Here is a 19037-nt window from a genome sequence, read left to right as displayed (position 1 = left end):
GATACCTCATTGTAGTTTTTTTTTTTTTTTTTTGGCTGTGTTGGGTCTTCGTTGCTGCACGCAAGCTTTCTCTAGCTGTGGTGAGCAGGGGCTACTCTTCGTTGTGGTGTGCAGGCTTCTCATTGTGGTGGCTTCTCTTGTTGCAGAGCATGGGCTCTAGGCACGTGGGCTTCAGTAGTTGTGGCACGTGGGCTCAGTAGTTGCGGGTCACAGGCTCTAGAGTGCAGGCTCAGTAGTTGTGGCACAGGGGCTTAGTTGCTCCACGGTATGTGGGATCTTCCCGGACCAGGGCTTGAACCCGTGTCCCCCGCATTGGCAGGTGGATTCTTAACCACTGCGCCACCAGGGAAGTCCCCTCATTGTAGTTTTGATTTGCACTTCTCTGATAATTAGTGATGTTGAGCATCTTTTCATGTGCCTATTGGCCATCTATATGTCTTCCTTGGAGAAATGTCTATTTAGGTCTTCTGTCCACTTTTTGATTGTGTTTTTTTTTGTTATCGAGTTGTGTGAGCTGTTTGTGTATTTCTGAAATTAAGCCCTTGTCGGTCACATCATCTGCAAATATTTTCTCCCATTCCATAGGTTGCCTTTTCGTTTTATGGCTTCCTTTGCTGTGCGAAAGCTTGTAAGTTTGATTAGGTCCCATTTTAAAATTTCTATTGCCTTGGGAGACTGACCTAAGAAAACACTGCTACGATTTATGAGAGCTTTAATTTTTAATGGTGAGGGTGGAAGTCCAGTTGGAGTGAGTTGAAGAGGGAAGAGAAGAAAAGTAGAGTCATCAGCACGAAGACAGTATGTGATTTCAGCCATTTAAAAAATATATAATATATACATGTCGAAGGTAATATAAAAAGGAATACAGCTTATTTAAGTGGTAGGAGTATGGGGCTCATTGGTTTTGATTTTAAATGTTCTCTTTTTTGAAGAAGTACAGAGGTATTGTGTTTAAAAATAATTATACCAGGCTTCCCTGGTGGCGCAGTGGTTGAGAATCTGCCTGCTAATGCAGGGGACACGGGTTCGCGCCCTGGTCTGGGAAGATCCCACATGCCGCCAAGCAACTAGGCCCGTGAGCCACAACTACTGAGCCTGTGCGTCTGGAGCCTGTGCTCCGCAACAAGAGAGGCCGCGATAGTGAGAGGCCCGTGCACCGCGATGAAGAGTGGTCCCCGCTTGCCACAGCTAGAGGAAGCCCTCGCACAGAAACGAAGACCCAACACAGCCAAAATAAATAAATAAATAAATAAAAAGAACATGACCAAGGCTCACTGGAGCCCAGACCTCAAAATAAATAAATAAATTGCAAAATACAGGTAATGAAAATAGTAGAGGAAGATAATGCTTTAAAAAATAATAATAATAATAATTATACCACATCAAAAATTGTACATGAATGTTCACAACAGCATTATTTATAATAGTCCAAAAGTGGAAACAAACAAAAAAAACAAACAAAAAACCAAAAGTGGAAACAATCCAAATGTCCATCAAGTGATGAATGGATAAACAAAATGTGTATATCCATACAATGGAATATTATTCATCCATAAAAAGGAATGAAGTGCTGACACATGTACCAACATGGATGAACCTTGAAAACATTATGCTCAGTGAAGGAAGCCAGTCACAAAAGACCACACAATGTATAATTCTATTTATATAAAATGCTCAGAATAGGCAAATCCATAGAGAAGGAAGGTAGATTAGTGGTTGCCAGGGGCTGGAGGGAGGGAGAAATAGGGAATTACTACTAGTGGGTATGTGGTTTCTTTTGGGGGTGATGAAAATATTCTGGAATTAGATAGTGGTGATGGTTGCACAACAGTGAATATACTGAAAACCTCTGAATTGTATACTTTAAAAGGGTGATTTTTATGGTACATGAATTATATCTCAATTTTAAAAATTACAGTTTAAGTTCAGAACACTGAGGGAATAAGAATGTGTCCTTGAGTTTTCTGAGGTCCACAAATGAAGCCTGAACTTACATAAACTATGCAGTTTCTCTGTATCCTGCCTTCCTCTTCCTCTCACAGGGCTACTACTTATCACCTCAAATATCCATCTCCACAGGGATTTATATGAAACCAAAGAAAGCAAAAGTGAAAAAAAAGGTGCAAACTATTAGAGATAGCTTATATATAACTGTGAAAAGGATCCCTTTCTCTCTAATTTGTAACTAACACTTTACTAACACTGCTCAGCATGAATCTGACATCTTAACAGCAACTGTGAAGTCAGGAACTCCCTAAGCTGCTGAAACCAGGTTTCCACGCCAATTTTTTGTTTTGTTTCGTTTAAGGCTAAACAAGATCCCCAGGTGTTTGACTTCACATGGAGTTGCAGTTTCTTTCCAGTACACTGAAGTGAAATACTCTGCCCAAAGCAAAAGTCACTAAAAGCAGTTTAAAGGAAAAAGATGCTTATAAACCAGGAGACCAGAAAAGTACATCAATTTGCAAGACAGACTCTAAGGGGGAAAAAATGCTATTTCCGAATCTACTTGTACAGATATGCCTCCCTGTCCGGAGTTTTCTCCACAGCCCGGGCGCTCACTGGGTCCCCAGCCACACCCAAGCTGGGGTCAGGTAGGACACTGGCTGTCAGAGCCTGAGGCTCAGGGGGGGCTTCTTCCCAGCACTTCTGGGCACTTTGCACAGGTCCGTTCTTTTCCACTGAGAACACAGATGACAGACTTAAGTGGTAGCAGGATATATGTAAGCTATAGGTCAGAAGAAAATCTCTGCAGCATATACAGTCACTGGGTTTATCATGGGAAGGAAGTGTGGGACTCTCCTCTGAGTTTTGTAATTATACTAACACAATGACATTAACAGAAATCAAAATTTTTAAAAATTCTGCCACAAGTTTGCCATCTCAATAAATCACACTTTCTTCTTTCCTATGCTCTCTTTTGGTTTTTCTCTACACACATACACAGTTCTTATATTTCAGATTTTAAAATATTTTTCTCTACTGCACATCAAATTATCAGCATTTCCCCAGTAATCATGGAGTCTTTATAACCATATGTTCTATAATTTACTAATGTAGTCATCTGTAGATACAACATTTAAGCACCTAACAGCAATTTTTGCAATAAAAACAGTGCTGTGAGGAACTTGACCTTTGAAGATTTTTTAAATGAAGTACATTCCTCTAGTTTGGGAGAGGATTTGGATTTTAAAAAAATGTGCCTTTTCTACTGTATAGTGTCAGCTTTGTAAACAGAAATCAAAGAACAGATTAGTAACAAATTATTGCTATTAGAGTTTAATACGATGTCACTTGAAGCAAGGTAATTAACCTAGTGACCCCTAAAATGAGCCTAAAATTTTATAATATTATAATAATAGGACAGTGGAAAATTACTATTTTAATAGTTGGCTCTTGGGACTTGTCTGATGGCACAGTGGTTAAGAATCCGCCTGCCAGGACTTCCCTGGTGGCGAAGTGCTTGAGAATCCACCTGCCAATGCAGGGGACACGGATTCAATCCCTGGTCCGGGAAGATCCCACATGCTGCAGATCAGCTAAGCCCATGTGCCACAACTACTGAGCCTGCGCTCTAGAGCCGGAGAGGCACAACTACTGAGCCCAAGCACCTAGAGCCCGTGCTCCGCTACAAGAGAAGCCACTGCAGTGAGATGCCCACGCACCGCAACAAAGAGTAGCCCCCACTCGCCGCAACTAGAAAAAGCCCACGCACAGCACCGAAGACCCAATGAAGAAAGAAAGAAAGAAAGAAAGAAAGAAAGAAAGAAAGAAAGAAAGAAAGCAAGCAAGAAAGAAAGGAGGGAGGGAGGGAGGGAGGAACGAAGGGAGGAAGGAAGGAAAGGAATCTGCCTGCGTCTGGGAAGAGCCCACATGCCGCGGAGCAACTAAGCCCGCGTGCCACAACTACTGAAGCCCGCGCGCCTAGAGCCCGTGCTCCGCAACAAGAGAAGCCACCGCAATGAGAAGCCCACGCACCGCAAGGAAGAGTAGCCTCCGCTCGCCGCAACACGAGAAAGCCCACGTGCAGCGATGAAGACCCAACGCAGCCAAAAATAAATAAATAAATTTATTTAAAAGAAAAAATGTTGGCTCCAGAATGCTTCCCAGAGAGGAGGTTTATCTTTGGGAAAATATTTTGATAAGCTCCTTAAAGGTGGAAGGTAAACCTTGAAGCCACAGATTAGAAAAGGAGAGATCTATCGATTGTCTAGCAAAGGAAATTAATGGAAATTTGGAGGTAGGGGAGAACAGAAAATAGGGGTGGCCTGGACTACAGAGGGGATGGGAACAGCAGTCCAGAGATGGGTAAGGAGCTGCATCCTTCAGGACAGAGCGACCCACGAGACAGTGACATGCTGCGTGCCTGGGAGTGGGGAGGTCTTAGGGGTGGACCAAATGCCTCTTAAGCAAAGAACAATCCAAACCCCAATTTAAGTTAGTGTGCTATTGCAAGGTAATACCCCTTTGTCATCCATACCTTCAAGAAAGCCTGCTGGACTCATAATAGCCTTGACTGTGGTTTGAGGGGAAAATCAAAGAAAGGTCTGAAAATAGGAATAGTAATTCCTACCTTACAGGTTGTTATGAGAATTAAAGGAGTTAAATTTGAAAAACCTGGGGGAGGATGTTGGCCTTCTCACATAATGTGGGATATAGGGCTTATGCCCATTTTATTGACATTTCAAGGTAAGTGATTTAGACTGATTATGTAATGTACGTTTTATTAGCTTATTTTATTTCTTTATTTAGGTATATAAAATAACTACTTTTAAAAAAACATGAGCTACACTTCAGCAATACCATGGAGTTTAGTTCCCTGACTTTACAATATTGTTCCCTCTCCTAAATGACCTCCATCAGTGGTCCTCAAACTGCAGAGTGTATCAGAATCACCTGTAGGGCTTCTTAAAACCCAGACAGGGCTTCCCTGGTGGCAGAGTGGTTAAGAATCTGCCTGCCAATGCAGAGGACACGGGTTCGAGCCCTGGTCCGGGAAGATCCCACATGCCGTGGAGCAACTAAGCCCGTGTGCCACAACTACTGAGCCTGCGCTCTAGAGCCCGCAAGCCACAACTACTGAGCCCGCGTGCCACAACTACTGAAGCCCGTGCGCCTAGAGCCCATGCTCCGCAACAAGAGAAGCCACTGCAATGAGAAGCCCGCGCACCGCAACGAAGAGTAGCCCCCTCTTGCCGCAACTACAGAAAGCCCACGCACAGCAACAAAGACCCAATGCAGCCAAAAATAAATAAATAAATTAAAAAAAAAAAAAACCAGACAGCTCTTAAAACCCAGACAGCTGGAGCCCACCCCCCAGAATTTCTGATTCTGCAGCTTCTACTCTCTACCCAGCACAGAAATCCTTTTTAAATGCAACTGATTATTTCCTTCTCCTCTTTAAAGCCCCTTTTCTTCCCTCTGACTTTTGGAAAAAGTCCAAATTTGTTAACTTGACTTATAAGACTGCATGAGTTAGTAGTCCCTGCTGACCATTCCAGCCTCATCTCTCAGCCTTTGACACGCACTCGACGCTCCAGCCGTAGCACCCTTCTTTCAGACCTTAGAACCCACCACTTTCTCTTAGAGCATGCTGCTAAATGAAGCAATTACCACAGTATGGAAAGAAAGTCTCAAAACTTGAGCCCCACCAAACACCACGATAAAGCAGCTAGTGGCACTAATCTTCTAGAACTGGCTCCCCCCTCCAGTCACCCCAATCATTCTTGCTGAAAACATGTTTAGTATTCACTTTATTCTTAATCTCCTCAGTGAAAAAGGCATCCAAATTTCTCAAACTGCCTCCTTCCAAACAGGCATCAGCTAAAGAGCAAAACGACCCAGGAATCAACTCCACTTTGCGCTCCACTCCCTCCACTGCCGCTCCCACAGGCTTACAGCTGGGGCTGCTTCCCCGTCCCTGAGTCAATATTTTCTTTGTGACCAGAGATAGTGTTCCTTTAGGCAAGATTTAGGCACGACTGTGCAAGGTAGAGCACGGACTGGAAACACAGACGAGGGAAGCAGGATTCTCCCCGCCAGAACTCCACAAGCCCAGGTATGGCTCTTCCTTTCCTGCACAACAGCACCAGGTAAATGAGGCTCTCCTGTGCAGGCTTCTGCAGGCCCATCCACTCTAGGTCTTCCTGTAAAATAATCACCCAAGGTACTCTGGTCACTTCCCTGAGTTCCTCCCAGGATCACTCCCCTAAGATGTACAGCCTGGAAGCACCTGCACTGTGATAAGGAAAGCAGAAGCAAGGTACCGCCTGGACCTTCTGTCATTCCCGCCACCAGGGCTGGGGAGCAACACCCCCCTTAGAAGTAAAAGTGAAACAAACAATGGGTACCTAACCTCAACTCGACATTCAGGTAGCTCTGAAAAATACAGACAAGAGTTTTTGAGGAAAATAAAGCTCCTTGAGGGCTGACTGGCAAAAAAGGGCACTGAAAAATTTATATTTAAAGCTTTATATTAACATAGGAGCTTAGGGCACTTAAAAGGAACAGATCATAAATATAGTTAACAAAGTCCCTATTCCTCATATAATTAAACCACAGAGGTCAAAAACTACCTTTAAGTCACTCATTTGGCCATACCATCTATATAATTACTGGGAATTTTTCATTTGCATATATGAAAACACCTACCCAATAACCCTACAGTATGGTAATCCAATCCTGTGTACTTTGTGGCAGTGGTTAGATGGAGGTATTAGAAGGGAGATACCACGAAAGAAGGAAAAGTGTTTATTGAGCATTTACCATACTTGCTAAGCACTCCCCATTTTACACTTGAGAAAACCAGGGCTCAGAGAGGTTAAGCAGCTTGCCCATATCAGTCAGTGAGTCAGAAGTGACTCCTAAGTGGTCCCTCTCTGCCACACTGACTAGTACAACTGAGCTGTCAATTCTCCAGCACAGTGCCCTGGGAAGACACAGAAGCCACTTGTGCGTGTGTAAGAACAATGTACCTTGACTTGGGAATGGAGCCCAGTGGGAGCCAGGCAGAGTTAAAACATGATACAAGCAACTGTATTAAGAAACATAAATTTCTGTGAAAATTCCAAATTAAATATAAATTAGGAGAGAATCCCCATAGTACGAGAGCAAATGAATTTCTCTAACAGACCTGCACCTATGTTTAGAGATCATTAGCTTCTTCAATGCTGGGCGCAGGGCAAAGGCTCTTAGAACAGAGTCACAAATGATGAAGTTAGAAGGATCTTTTGAGTTCATCTCCCTCTTACTTTTTTCAAAAGAAAGAAACTAAGGCTAAAGAGGTCAAAAGACTCATATAAAGCCATAAAGAGAGTAGGTGACATAGCCGGGCCAGAAGCTAAGTCTCCTATTTCCACTATCCCAACCTCAAACTGAATCAAAAACTTGGTAACAACATGGTAACAGGCAAACTGCATTACACTCAGACCAGCATCATTATCACCAGAAATTCCAGGAAAGATGTCAGAGGAGGTTGTCCTCCTGCTGTTATAAACCTTAGGGTTAGACAATAACTTTTTTTTTTTTGGCTGCGCAGCATGAGGGATCTTAGTTCCCCGACCAGGGATCGAACCCACGCTCCCTGCATTGGAAGTGCGGAGTCTTAACCACTGGATCGCCAGGGAAGTCCCAGGAAGCTGCTATTTTAAATTAGGTGTTCAGGGAAGGCTCAATGAGAAGGTGATGTGAAGAACGTAAGGGGCAGGACTTCCCTGGCGGTCCAGTGGTTAAGAATCCACCTGCCAATGCAGGGGACACGGGTTCAATCCCTGGTCTGGGAAGATCCCACATGCCGCGGAGCAACTAAGCCCATGCGCCACAACTACTGAGCCTGCGCTCTAGAGCCCACGAGCCGCAGCTACTGAGCCCACGTGCCTAGAGCCCGTGCTCTGCAACAAGAGAAGCCACCGCAATGAGAAGCCCACGCACTGCAATGAAGAGTAAGTAGCCTCCACTCTCTGCAACCAGAGAAAGCCCATGTGCAGCAACGAAGACCCAGCATGACCAAAAATAAATAAATTAATTTTTAAAAAACTGTTAAAAAAAAAAGAATGTAAGGGGCTGGGTGAAGCAGGGGTGTGGGGCAGAGACAACAGGAAACCAGGCTGGCCATACAGGGAAAGGCAGGAACAGTCTGTTCTAGAACAATCTCTAGGGCTCAGAGTCTGGAGACTTAGATTTCAATCAGAGAATCATAATTGAGGAGAACTTTACAGGTCATTTAGTGCAACTACCCATCACATTATTAAACACCTTTATTACAACTCTCAGGTGACCATCTTGTCACTGTTCCTCACCTTAAGTGGGCATAATACTACTATACAGGGTGGCTGTGAAGATTGAGTTAATAGAAGTAAAATTCTTAGAACTGTGCCAAGTCTATAGTAAACACCCAATAAATAAGAGCTATTATTGAGTGGTGACAGTAGTAGTAATTATCCTAATTTTACAGATAGGCAAAATGAGGCATTGGGAAGCTATATCACTTTTGTTAAGTTTTCAAAGTTTAAAGTGGTAGAGCCAGAATTTGAACTTTATTGTAGGTGCTAATTACTATATCCCACTGACTTCAAAAGCAAAAAAAAAAAAAAAGTGGTACTTGGACTTTAATCCCATAACCTCAAGTCACACAAATTAAGGATATTTACAAATGAAACTCAAACACAAGAAGAGGGAAATGATCTGTTGTTTCATGTCTTTAGAATGTTAGCTAGAAGGCTAACTAGTTATCTAGGAAGACCAGGAATAGTTGTATGGTTTTGTTAAGGAAAAAAAAAAAATCTATTAGTCCTAATTAGAAATCAGACCCTTCCCAAGAATAAGCTTTCTGATAACTGGACTGGTGCTTTCAATCTCATTTCTCACGTTACTCTTACTGATAAAGGTATTTAATGATTCCAAAGAAATTAACTTCCCCAAACAATCCAGAACATTAGCAGAGAAAAAAAATACATACAAAACCTACATCACAAACACTTAGAAAAAGCAGAGATGTGTTTATAACTGAAAAAGAGGCATAATACTGGAAGTGAAAACACAGTTAGCAGTTAACTGTGCCTACAGAAAAGAGGTGAATGTCTCTCTCCTCATTTATGAATTGTGAGCATAAATTAACAAGCCTAAATGTTCAAAAAGGGGAGGTGATTATATGTATACTATTTCAAACAGTGGTGTCTTCAAAATCAGTTCATAAACCACATTGAACGTCAGCCTCATTACTTCAGTCACATGGTGCTGCTGAGAATCTAGCACCTCCCACGAGCTGAACAACATCCTATGAGGTATTCACTCCACAAACATCTACTGACCAGTGTTCTAGGAGAGAGGAGTGGGGTGGTGAAAAAGACAAAGGCCCTGGGGCTTCCCTGGTGGCGCAGTGGTTGAGAATCCACCTGCCAATGCAGGGGACACGGGTTCCAGCCCTGGTCTGGGAAGATCCCACGTGCCGCGGAGCAACTGGGCCCGTGAGCCACAATTACTGAGCCTGCGCGTCTGGAGCCTGTGCTCCGCAAGAAGAGAGGCCACGATGGTGAGAGGCCCGCGCACCGCGATGAAGAGTGGCCTCCGCTCGCCGCAACTAGAGAAAGCCCTCGCACAGAAACGAAGACCCAACACAGCCATAAAAAAAAAAAAGACAAAGGCCCTACTTTCACAGAGCTGACACTGTAGGCAGTATTATGAAGAAGAAATTAAGGCTCAGGTCCCAGGTCTGGCAGACTCTAAAGCCTACACTGTATATTTCAACTGTACCATCTCTCACTGGCGAGTTACAACTTCAAAAAGTCCACACCTAAGCATGCAGTCCTGACACCATTGCCTGGAACAACTTAGGGTTTCTCTCTGTTGGCAGTCCACTATCACCTTCTCAGTGAAGTGTTCCTCCCCCACTCCCAAGAGCAAAGATTGCTCGGTCAGGAGTTAACATACAGTGACCCGTATAAAATTCTTTTTCTCCCTCATTAGCTCCTAAACTCCCTCAGGGCAAGAACCATATCTCAGCCTCTTTGTAAGTCTAGAAGATGATACCTAAGGTAGATATTCAATCAATGGCTGAGTGGAGTTCATGAGAGCAATTTCAATAGAGTCGAGGGGTGCGGGCCAGACTGCAATGAAATAAGGAGTAAACAGAAGGGAAGGGCATAGAGTTTGCTTTTTAAGGACAAATCTAGAAAGGAAACAGATGGGAAGTGACAGTAGTTTGAAGAAGAATTGTGGCCACAGGAAAGGTGGGTTTTTTTGTTTGTTTTTTTAAGAATGAGAAAGACTTGAACATATATGTTGGTAGGGTAGTACAGTGCAGTAGAAAGAGCGGGGATGTCAGAATCAGAGACCTGAATTTGCATTCTGGCCCGGTCACTATGTCTGTGGACAAATCACTTAACCTCTGTACTTCAACTTACACACATATAAAATGACAATGATAAACCTGCACTTCACTGTGACGATTACAGCACTTGGCAAAGAGAAGAGATTCAGTAACTGGTACCAATGATTATTACCATATGTGGAAGCCTAGAGTCTGGTGTGCTAACCCCTCCCGCATAGTTTGTGCTTCAGTCCAGAATTCCTGTCTCATTCCTTGTGTAATATGTGACGGCAAAGAAACAAGACCCTTATTTCTCCTGTATGTGCCACCCTCTGTGCTATTCCACTTCCTTGTGACAGTCTGCATGAGCTCATGAATGGCTGCTGTGGAAAATTACTGATGTCACCAGCTGAGGAAGAGAGACAATCTGGAGAATAAGCAGATGAAACTGATGTTAAATTATCAAATGTACCAGATTTTGAGCTCCTGCCAAAGCGTTCATTGAGAACTAGGAAGAGAGAAACCAAAAACACAAACACACAGAACCTTGTTTAAGTTTCTAAGCCAACAAGGTGTCCCCAGCATCCACTCTGGGCACTGAAAGATGGCGGTATGATAAAAGAGATGATTCCTGAGATCCTTTCTCAATATTTTACCCTGACATCAGGTTCATTTCTGTGAGGTACCTCACCGACTCTTCTGTCAACCTGACAAGTTCCCAAATTCACAAGATTAATATTTAAACAATTTTTGTTCACAGCCTTCTAAAGTTGATGCCATGGGTCGTGTTCAGCTGTTACCTATATCTGGTCAAGAAAAACACCTCACCCCGGCCCTCTCTCCCAGATCACACCCCCCCACGCTTAAAAAGGGATACGAAGAGGGCTAAAGCCCAGGCTAATGTAACAATTAGTGATGAAAAGGCTATCGGCACCTGGGATTATTAAAAGACAGGAAAGATGTTGACTATTATTTAGAATCAATTACCAGCTAATCATGGAGAACAGAAATAAATATGTAAAACAAAGAAGATATAACTCCATCGTTTAGAGTTCAGAGAGAACTGGAAGATACAGAAAAGAGATGAAGAGGAAAAGGAGGAAATATATGTGTACCTACAAACTTAATCATATACAATCACAAAAGCTACAAATACACAAGTCGAAGTTGAAAATTCACTTTTTGTGAAACAGAGTCTGATTAGGAACTTGAATTTACCAAGAAAGAAAAAGAAAGAAGGGTAAAGAATATTCCAGACACTTCTAAATATCCCACCAAAGAGCAAGCAAAAAAGAGCCAGCAACCCACCACAAATCGCATATGCAGCACAAGCCTGGAAAATATGATACAGTCATTTGTCACCAAAAAGAGACTTTAAATCACCTCTCCCCGCCGCCCCATATAAAAAGCATCTTGGATCGATCATTAAACCATGTATGAGAATAATTTTCAAAATTCCAATCCTAACCACACTGGCTGAGTCCTGGCTAGTACATGCCTCAATTTCTCCAGAGTTAAAAACCCATATTACAGTGTGTTCCGAGTCTGGTCAGAATCTGAGCCTGTGTTCTGACACCAGACTTGAATCTTTAACGTAAAGTTACAAGTCACACCTGAAGAAGACTTTGCTGCTGTAAACGTATCCGAGGCGGCCGTTTTTTCAAAAAACCCAAAAAGCAAAAAAGGTCGCCGGCCTGAGGTGCGGCTTCTGTAAACTGCTCCCAGCCGCGGGAGGGGGCCGTATTCGGGCTCGAGCGCCCAGGGCACTTCAGCTCGGGCGCCAGGAGCCCCCCTTCCCGCTGGGCTGGCTGGGGGTCCCGCCCCGGGAGGCCGCCCCCCGCCCCGAGCACCGCCCGCGCCCCTCAGGCCTCGCGCCCCTCAGGCCTCGCGCCCGACCTCGAGAGCCCGGGCCTAGCCGGGACCCCCGCCCCGCGCGCCGCACGAGCAAGGGCCGGCCCGGCCGGCTACGGCGCCGCCTTGCTCCTCGGCCCGTCAGTCCGTGGGTCAGTCGGTCGGTCCACAGACCCTCACGTCCCCACCGGAGGGGCACAGGTGGGCGCCGGGCCCCGCAAACCCAGCGAGTCTCAGCCAACCTCTCGCTCCGCACTCACCTGCCCCGCGGGGGACGTCCAGCTGCCCCGCGGCCGTGCGCCACCGCCACCACTGTGCCAAAGCTTGTCAGGCTGGGGGCTCGACCCCTATCGGCGCTCGGCGGCGTCACCGCGCACGCGCGCCGGGCCGAGCGGGCGGCCGAGGGGCATGCTGGGGGCTGTAGTCTTTCTGGTCCGTTGGCCGGGAGGTGCGGTGGGGTCTGCGCGCTTCTGGACCCCGCACACCAGCCTCCTTTCGGAGACTAGGCCGCGTCCTCCGGCGGGGGTGGGGGGGCGGGTCGAGGGTTACTGGGGGTGGAGGTGGAGAGGCGACCTTCGAAGCCCAATTTTGGCCTAGCGATGCCCACCTGGCCTCCCGTCTGCGCTGCATCCCTAGGAGTTAGGGGAATATGGGGTGGACCAGTGGTCAGGATGGGGGATAGACGCGGCAGGGCTCTTGGAAGGGGCGGCTTACCTGATATTCATTTTCTAAACATTTAAGTGCCTTCTTTACGGGTGTACAAACCAGTCCTAGACCAGCCTGATCCACTCTTACACAATTCACAAGCCTTGGAAGGAGCCGCAACTAGTAACAAATTGGTTGAGGTCCTACCCGAGAAATTCAATCTTCGGGCATAATGCAATGAGAGGGTGTAGTCAGAGGCCTGCATTTGAGTCTATCAACCACGCTAACATTTGGCTCACCCATAAAATGAGAATGTGAACTTGTGGTGGTTGTGAGAACTGGATGCTGTCTGAGAAAATGTTAAAGTGCAGTACAAATGAACAGTCCATGACGGTAGCAGGGCCCATCTCCATTTGATATCCAGGTCCCAGTGGACATCAGGCTCTAGTTTAAAAAAAAAAAAAAAAAAAAAAAAAGCACTTGCCATGTTTTAGAAAGGTCACCAAAAGCTATAACAGGATTACAAGAATATTTTTCTAGAAACTTCACCCTACTCTGAAGAGATGTACCACAATTTCGTTTTAGAGCTGCTTATTAACCTGAGCTCGGGTTCCTAAGGGTGTTCCAAGGTGGGGATGATGCAGTGAATTAATGGGAACCACAGGTGAAGCCTACAAAACACACTAAGGCATTCTCAATCATGACCTCATTGTATTATGCTCACTTTACAAAGCACTTTCATGTTATTCACAAACACTCCTGTGGCAAAAGCAGGGCAAATTTTATCATTAGAATTTTGCAGGGAACTTGGCCAAAATATCAATAATGGGAACTAATAGTGGTTGAAGGACTGCAGATACAGAGGGTCAACTCTAAAGTTATATGTGGATTTTCAACCACACGGAGGTCAGTGCCTCTAACCCCCACATTGTTCAAGGGTCAACTGTCCTTGGCCTGTACTCTCACAACTAGCACTATCCTAGTTACAACTTTATAAAGCCATGGCAGAGGTGTAACACTGTCCCATAGTTTTAAACTTCTCAGTGCCCTAGAGCCATGTCAGTGGAAGGCTCCATCATTTGTGGATGGAAACTTGACCCGAAGCATTCATGGCTCCAGTCTCCCTCTCAACCTCATCTGTGGCCACTTGACATCACTATTTGATAGGAGCTTGTTATTTCCTAGGAAACTCCTGTGGGGATTGAGGACAAGGGGGCGGTCTGCAGTAGCTCCCAAGTATCCCTTGGAGCCCCTCCTTCCACTCCAGCTTGGACTGGGATGTTACCTAGCCACAGTTTCTGGCCCACTGTAGATAAGGAAGGCCCAATACCACCACAAATATGAACTTTCAGTACAAAATAAAGCATCAGAATCTGAAAGGGCAGATCTAACATGGCTTTTCTAAGGCCAAAGGATCTTGTTATATGAGAAGAGGGCCTCCTGTTTTGTGCCACCCAAAAACTCATTTCTTTTTCATTTGACCTTTTGTCCAGGTGGTCACCTACAGATCACCTCATCCTCTGAAGTGCTCAAGTTGAAATCTGGGTCAGAAACCCAAATCAGTTTCTTCCTGAGTTTGGACTTTTCGTGAAGGCAAATTAACACCCATACTCACCTCTTAAACTATTTCCCCCGGCAGAAATTTGGCCTTTAAGAATCTGTCTGTACAGTACACAGCACTTAATGAGGTAAAGATAAGGTTGCACAAGATCCAGAATTGAAAAACCTAACTCTGCTTTTACTTTTAGTTACGTTCAGAGTTAGCTAAATTCATGAGCTAAAGTTTGTGTCCATCAGACCACATCTCTAATAAACAACATACCTTATAAGTAATATATGTGAATTCCAGTATTTTTCATCTTTTGTGTGTGTGTGTGTCTGCGTTGCACGGCTTGTGGGATTTTAGTTCCCCAACCAGGGATTGAACCTGGACCCTTGGCAGTGAAAGCATGAAGTCCTAACCACTGGACCGCCAGGGAATTATGAATTCCAGTATTTTTAAAATGTTATCATGACTAAATATAATGTCTGGGCTTCCCTAGTGGCACAGTGGTTAAGAACCTGCCTGCCAATGCAGGGGACACGTGTTTGAGCCCTGGTCCAGGAAGATCCCACATGCCGTGGAGCAACTAAGCCCATGAGCCACAACTACTGAGCCTGCACTCTAGAGCCTGTGAGCCACAACTACTGAGCCCACGCATCATAACTACTGAAGCCCACACACCTAGAGCCCGTGCTCTGCAACAAGAGAAGCCACCATGACAAGAAGCCCACACACCGCCACCAAGAGTAACCCCGCTCACCGCAACTAGAGAAAGCCCGCGCACAGCAACAAAGACCCAATGCAGCCAAAAATAAATAAATAAAATAAATAAATTTATTAATAAATAAATAAAACGTCTGTTCCAGGTGGAATCCTGGAACAGAAAAAGGTCATTAGCGAAAAACTAAGGACTCAATTTAATAATGTATCAAAATTGGTTCATTAACTGTGAAATGGTACATCAGATATTAATAATAAGGGCAACCAAGTATGGTGTATATGGAAACTCTCTGTACTATATATGCAATTTTTCTGTAAATCTAAAACTTTTCTAAAATTTATATAAAAATTGCATTCAAAACCTGAAAAAATGCACAGAGGCAAAAAGAAAATATAAAACACCTATGAATAAATCTAATTAAGGAGGTAAAAGACCTGTACTCACAAAACTATGACTCTGATGAAAGAAACTGAAGACGACACGAACAGATGGAAAGATACACTGTGTTCATGGATTAGAAGAATTAATATTGTTAAAATGACCAAACTATACCCAAGGGAATTAACACATTCAATGCAATCCCTATCAAAATATCAATGACATTTTTCACAGAACTAGAACAAATAATTCTAAAATTTGTATGGAAACACAAAAGGTCCCAAATAGCCAAAACAATCTTGAGAAAGAACTAAGTTGGAGGTGTATGCCCTGATTTCAAACTATACTACAAAGCTACAGTCATCAAAACAGTATAGTACTGACACAAAAACAGAACCATAGTCAATGGAACAGAATAGAGAGCCCAGAAATGAACCCACACTTATATGGACAATTAATCCATGACAAAGGAGGCAAGAATATACAATGGGGAAAAGACAGCTTTTTCAATAAATGGTGTCAGGAAAACTGGATAGCTACATGCAAAAGAATTAATAATGAGCATTGGCAAAGATGTGGAGAAAAGGGAACCCTTGTGCACTGTTAGTGGGAATGTTAATTGGTGCAGCCATTATAGAAAACAGTATGGAGTTTCCTCAAAAATTAAAAATAGAACTACCATATGATCCAGCAATTCCACTCCTAATTAGAAAAGATATGTGCACCCCTATGTTCATTGCAGCATTGTTTACAATAGCCAAGATATAGAAGCAATATCTTGTCCCATCAATAGATGAATGGATAGAGATGATGTGGTATACAAGGGGGGAAAGGAGGGGGTGGGATGAATTGGGAGATTGGGATTGACATATATACACTAATATGTATAAAATAGATAACTAATGAGAACCTGCTGTATAGCACAGAGAACTCCACTTCGCTGTACAGTAGAAACTAACACAACATTGTAAAACAATTATACCCCTATTAAAAAAAAAAAAAAAGATGATGTGCTGTATAAACGATGGAATATTACTCAGAATGAAATCTTGCCATTTCCAACAACATGGATGGACCTAGAGGACATTATGCTAAGTTAAATAAGTCAACAGACAAATACTGTATGGTTTCACTTATATTTGGAATCTAAAAACAAAAGAACAAAACATAACAATAGAAACAGAATCACAGAGAACAAACAGGTGCTTGCCAGAGGGGAGGGGGTGGGGAGAGGGAAGAAATAAGTGAGGAAAGTTACGTGGTACACACTTCCAGTTGCAAAATAAGTGAGTCACAGGTATGAAGTGTACAGTGTGGGGAATATAGTTAATAAATATGTAATATCTTTTTATGGTGATATATCATAACTAGATTTATGGTGATCACTTAGAAATGCATAAATATACCAAATCACTACGTTGTATAACAGGAACTAACATAGTGTTGTAGGTCAATCATACTTCAAAAACAAGCAAACTCATAGAAAAAGAGATCAGATTTGTGGTTACCGGAAGTGGGGAGTAGGGGCAAGGGGAACTGGATGAAGGCAGTCAAAAGGTACGAACTTCCACTTACAGAATAAAGAAGCACTAGGGATGCAATGTACAACATGATAAACATAATGAATGCTGCTGTATGTTATATATGAAAATTGTTAGGAGAGTAAATCCTAAGAGTTCTCATCACAAGGAAAAAATTTTTAATTAAAAAATTAAACTTTAATTTTGTATATCTTTACTAAGCTTACTGTGATAATCATTTCATGATGTATGTAAGTCAAATCATTATGCTGTACACCTTAAATTTACACAGTGCTGTATGTCAATTATACCTCAATAAAACTAGAAGAAAAAAAATCATCTTAAACTCACTATCCAAGAAACCACACTATTTCACTATATAGCTTTCCAGCCTTTTTTTTTTTTTTTTAACTTTTTACTATTCATTTTTTATGTTGACTCATTCCCAATTCTCTGGTTGGTTCAAGTTCAGGATGCACTCACCCATGGTAGGCAGACCAAACCAAAAGTAGCGTCCTCAAGTCTCAGCCTGCTCCCCGACTAACCAGCAAGAAGAGAGGAAGGTTGGCGAACACTCCTGAGCTCAGAAAGGAAAATGACATTTTCTGAATACTTTCTTCATGTCAGACCCTGGATTTTCATACTGTTCTGGAGACACCTATCCTCTGTGCTTCCACTGAAGGATATCTGGCTCTCCTGGTTATTGTATGAAATCTACCATCAGCCAGGGAAAGAGGGCAGTAAGTGCCCAGGTGTCTGACTGCAGCTGAACAGAAGACAGTGGTCCCACAGTCTGCCAAGACCCTGATTTCTGGATGATTCAGATCCTGGGGCTTGCATCATTGGTTAACTGAATTCAGTCTAATCTTTGAGATGCCATGAGCGTTCTCTCTTCTCAGGAACCTGAAGCCCACCCAAATGCCTTTAATTAAAATGTTAAAGTAACAAAATTGCACTTAAGAGTATATCACAACACAGCCACTATGGAGAACAGTATGGAGGTTCCTTAAAAAACTAAAAATGGAACTACCATATGACCCAGCAATCCCACTACTGGGCATATACTCTGAGAAAACCATAATTCAAAAAGAGTCATGTACCACAATGTTCATTGCAGCACTATTTACAATAGCCAGGACATGGAAGCAACGTAAGTGGCCATAGACAGATGAATGGATAAAGAAGATGTGGCACATATATACAATGGAATACTACTCAGCCATAAAAAGAAACAAAATTGAGTTATCTGTAGTGAGGTGGATGGACCTAGAGTCTGTCATACAGAGTGAAGTAAGTCAGAAAGAGAAAAACAAATACCATGTGCTAACACATATGTATGGAATCTTAAAAAAAAAATGGTTCTGATGAACCTAGGGGCAGGACAGGAATACAGATGCAGACGTAGAGAATGGACTTGAGGACACGGGGAAGGGGAAGGATAAGCTGGGACAAAGTGAGAGAGTAACATTGACATATATACACTACCAAATGTAAAATAGGTAGCTAGTGGGAAGCAGCTGCATAGCACAGGGAGATCAGCTTGGTGCTTTGTGACCACCTAGAGGCGTGGGATAGGGAGGGTGGGAGGGAGACGCAAGAGGGAGGAGATATGGGGATATACGTATGCATATAGCTGATTCACTTTGTTATAAAGCAGAAACTAACACACCATCGTAAAGCAGTTATACTCCAATAAAGATGTTTAAAAAAAGAGTATATCACAAGTATATAAATATAAAACCAAGAGAATGGAAGAGGAAAGAAGACACACAAACCCACCCCTCAAATAGTCTAGGAAGAAAAACCAGCCAAACCACCAATCACTAGAGATCAGAATTGTCAGAACAAGACTGTCATCTATTTATTTTCTATGAGGAAATTTACTAACTAAAATCCACAGTATCTGATATCCCCAGTGTGTCTGGTATGTTATAGAAGCTCTCAGATTACGATGCACTGATAGTAGCTGCTTCCTCTCCAGAGGCCTGTACTAGAGAAGGAAGTAGACAGCGTGTCTGAACAGCGCCCAATGATTAATTCCTTGTGCGAGACCTAGTAGTTTCAAACATCCCT

The 19037-nt window shown here is 43.3% G+C and overlaps 1 protein-coding gene across 12 annotated transcripts in view; it reads right to left on the bottom strand.

The window, feature by feature from the left end:
• Positions 1-12524, bottom strand: part of SGSM3 (small G protein signaling modulator 3) — a 35437-nt gene extending 22913 nt beyond the window's left edge. For all 12 annotated transcript variants that reach the window (XM_059937024.1, XM_059937025.1, XM_059937028.1 and 9 more), the window contains exon 1: positions 12418-12524. The gene's annotated coding sequence lies outside the window, so the exon portion shown is untranslated. The remainder of the gene's footprint in view (positions 1-12417) is intronic.
• Positions 12525-19037: the final 6513 nt, after the last annotated feature.

The sequence above is a fragment of the Balaenoptera ricei genome, chromosome 10, assembly GCF_028023285.1.
Source record: "Balaenoptera ricei isolate mBalRic1 chromosome 10, mBalRic1.hap2, whole genome shotgun sequence".
In the NCBI taxonomy this organism is placed as follows: domain Eukaryota; kingdom Metazoa; phylum Chordata; class Mammalia; order Artiodactyla; family Balaenopteridae; genus Balaenoptera; species Balaenoptera ricei.
This window is presented reverse-complemented; position numbering and strand designations above follow the sequence as displayed.